Below are 4,210 nucleotides of genomic sequence, written 5' to 3' on the forward strand. Positions count from 1 at the left end.
GAATACTATGTTATGTTGATTATCAATTTATATCTATGTGTTGTTTATGATCTTGCATGCTCTCCGTTACTAGTAGATGCTCTGGCCAAGTAGATGCTTGTAACTCCAAGAGGGAGTATTTATGCTCGATAGTGGGTTCATGTCTCCGTGAATCTGGGGAAGTGACAGAAATCTCTAAGATTATGGATGTGTTGTTGCCACTAGGGATAAAACATTGGTGCTATGTTCGAGGATGTAGTTACTAATTACATTACGCACAATACTTAATGCAATTGTCTGTTGTTAGCAACTTAATACTGGAGGGGGTTCGGATGATAACCTGAAGGTGGACTTTTTAGGCATAGATGCATGCTGGATAGCGGTCTATGTACTTTGTCGTAATGCCCAATTAAATCTCACTATACTCATCATAATATGTATGTGCATGGTCATGCCCTCTTTATTTGTCAATTGCCCAACTGTAATTTGTTCACCCAACATGCTGTTTATCTTATGGGAGAGACACCTCTAGTGAACTGTGGACCCCGATCCAATTCTCTTTACTGAAATACAATCTACTGCAATACTGTTCTACTGTTTTCTGCAAACAATCATCATCCACACTATACATCTAATCCTTTGTTACAGCAAGCCGGTGAGATTGACAACCTCGCTGTTTCGTTGGGGCAAAGTACTTGGTTTGTGTTGTGCAGGTTCCACGTTGGCGCCGGAATCCCTGGTGTTGCGCCGCACTACATCTCGCCGCCATCAACCTTCAACGTGCTTCTTGGCTCCTACTGGTTCGATAAACCTTGGTTTCATACTGAGGGAAAACTTGCCGCTGTACGCATCACACCTTCCTCTTGGGGTTCCCAACGGACGTGTGCTGTACACGCCATCACATATATAATTGCTGGCCTCATGATGGAGAGAGTATTACCCAAGCGTGGGGGAGATTGAAGTCTTTAATGCTCAAATGCCCCATTCATGAGCTTCCTGGTAATGTTATCATTGATAATTTCTATGCAAGACTTTCTTTTCAAGACAAGACCTTGCTGGATACTTCTTGTTCTGGATCATTTACACGCAACAAAGAAGAGTTTCAAAGAGACCTTCTTAATCGGATTCAGGAGAATACTGAAGGATGGGAGAACGACAAAGATAGAGAGTTAGGTATAAATTATGATTATAAATGCATTGAAGCTTTTATGGATACTGATAAATTTCGTAATATGAGTGCTACTTATGGTCTTGATTCTCAAGTTGCTGCAAATCTTTATAAAGCTTTTGCCTCTCATTATGAATTGCCTAAGAAGAATTTTGATAAGTATCATGAACCGTATAAAGATAAAATTGATTCATCTATAAATAAATGTGTTGTAGTTGAAACTGTTGATCATGTTATTCCTGAAGGTTATATTGAAAAAACTCCTTTCCCTGCTAAAATGAAGGAGTATTCTGTTATAAATAGTGCGGTTAATAAAAGTGAAAAGAAACCTATAGAACCTGAAGAGCAAATAAAAGTTGAACCTGCTATTGCAATAGTTAAAGATCTTGTGACTGAAAATGTGGAAGATGGTCATATTATTTTCTGTGAAGATACTTCTAATATTGTTTCACATCCTAATAAGTCTAGGAAAGCTAGTGTTCCTATGTTATCTGTTAGAATTGGTGATCATTGTTATTATGGTTTATGCGATATTGGTGCAAGTATTAGTGCTATTCCTTATGAGCTTTACACGGAGATCATGCATGAAATTGGTTCTTGTGGACTTGAAGATATTGATGTGGTTATTCGGCTAGCTAATAGAGAGACTATCTCTCCAATTGGTATTGTTCGAGATGTGGAAGTTCTATGTGGTAAGATTAAATATCCTGCTGACTTTTTGGTACTTGGTTCTGCTGCTAGTAAGTATTGTCCTATCATTTTTGGTAGACCTTTTCTAAATACTTGTGGAGCTGTTATAGATTGCAAGAAAGAGAAAATTTTGACTAAATTTGCTGGTGAATCTTATGAGTTTAATTTCTCTAAATTTGCCAAAACTCCTTATAAAGCTGATTCGCCTAATAATGATTTTAGAGTTGAACAGTGTGCATCTATTGCTCTTGCTCCTAATAATCCTTTGCAGCAAAATTTGGAGAATAGTGGGAGTGAAGTCTTTATGGAAGAAAGAAATGAGCTTGATGAAATTTTCCTTCGTCAACCTATTCTTAAACATGATTTACCGGTTGAAGATCTAGGTACAACATTACCACCAAAAGAAGACCCTGTTTTTGATTTAAAACCATTGCCTGATAATCTTAAATATGCTCATAATGATGATAAGAAAATATATCCTGTTATTATTAGTTCTAAGCTTTCAGAGATTGGGGAAGAAAGGTTATTGGAAATATTGAAGAAACACCGAGGAGCTATTGGCTACACTCTTGATGAATTGAAGGGGATTTCTCCCTCTATTTGCCAACATGCCATTAATATGGAAGATGATGCAAAGCCTGTTGTTGAACATCAGCGTCGTCTTATTCCTAAGATGAAGGATGTGGTAAGAAATGAGGTATTAAAACTTCTTGAAGCTGGTATTATATATCCTATTGCTGATAGTAGATGGGTTAGTCCTGTGCATTGTGTTCCTAAGAAAGGAGGAATGACTGTTGTACCTAATGATAATGATGAGCTCATCCCTCAAAGAGTAGTTGTAGGGTATAGAATGTGCATTGATTATCGAAAAGTTAATAAGTTTACTAAGAAAGATCATTACCCTTTACCTTTTATTGATCAAATGTTAGAAAGGTTGTCTAAAAATACTCATTTTTGCTTTCTTGATGGATATTCTGGGTTTTCACAAATTGCTGTTAAAACTAAGGATCAAGAGAAAACCACTTTCACTTGTCCCTATGGAACTTATGCTTATAGACGTATGCCTTTTGGCTTATGTAATGCTCCTGCTACTTTTCAAAGATGCATGTCTGCTATTTTTCATGGCTTTTGCGAGAATATTGTAGAGGTATTCATGGATGATTTTTCTGTTTATGGAAATTCTTTTGATAATTGCTTGCGAAACCTCGATAAAGTTTTGCAGAGATGTGAAGAAACTAACCTTGTTCTTAATTGGGAGAAATGCCACTTTATGGTTAATGAAGGAATTGTATTGGGACATAAAATTCTGAGAGAGGTATTGAAGTTGATAGAGCTAAAGTTGAAGCAACTGAGAAGATGCCCTATCCCAGGGATGTTAAAGGTATTCGTAGTGTTCTTGGTCATGCTGGGTTTTATAGGAGATTTATTAAAGACTTCTCCAAGATTTCAAAGCCTCTTACCAATCTTCTTCAAAAAGATGTTCCTTTTGTTTTTGATGATGATTGTAAGGAAGCTTTTGAAACTCTAAAGAAAGCATTAGCAACTGCTCCTATAGTTGAACCTCCTGATTGGAACTTACCTTTTGAAATTATGTGTGATGCTAGTGATTTTGCCGTAGGCGCTGTTCTTGGACAGCGAGTAGATAAAAAATTGAATGTTATTCATTATGCTAGTAAAACTCTTGATGCTGCTCAAAGAAATTATGCTACAACCGAAAAAGAATTGTTAGCAGTAGTCTTTGCTTGTGATAAGTTCAGATCTTATATTGTTGATTCTAAAGTTACAATCCATACTGATCATGCTGCAATTAGATACCTAATGCAAAAGAAAGATGCTAAGCCAAGGCTTATTAGATGGGTGCTTCTGTTGCAAGAATTTGATTTGCATATTATAGATAGCAAAGGTGCTGATAATCCTCTTGCTGATAATTTGTCTAGATTGGAAAATATTGCTTATGATCCTGTTCCTGTTAATGATAGTTTTCCAAATGAACAATTGGATGTAATAAAGGTGAGCTCGCGAGATAGCCCTTGGTATGCTGATTATGCTAACTTTATTGTTTCCAAGTACTTGCCTCCAACCTTTTCAGCTCAGGAAAGGAGGAAATTCTTTTATGACTTGAGGCATTATTTTTGGGATGACCCACACTTATATAAAGAAGGAGTGGATGGTATTCTGATGTGTTCCCGAATATGAACAACAAGAGATAATGAGTAAATGTCATGGTAGTGCTTATGGAGGACATCATGCCGGAGATAGAACCGCGCAAAAGGTTCTACAATCAGGTTTTTATTGGCCGACTCTCTTCAAAGATGCAAGGAAGTTTATTTTATCTTGTGATGAATGTCAAAGGGTTGGTAATATCTTGTCAAC

This window comes from Lolium perenne, chromosome 6 (assembly GCF_019359855.2).
Source record: "Lolium perenne isolate Kyuss_39 chromosome 6, Kyuss_2.0, whole genome shotgun sequence".
Taxonomy (NCBI): domain Eukaryota; kingdom Viridiplantae; phylum Streptophyta; class Magnoliopsida; order Poales; family Poaceae; genus Lolium; species Lolium perenne.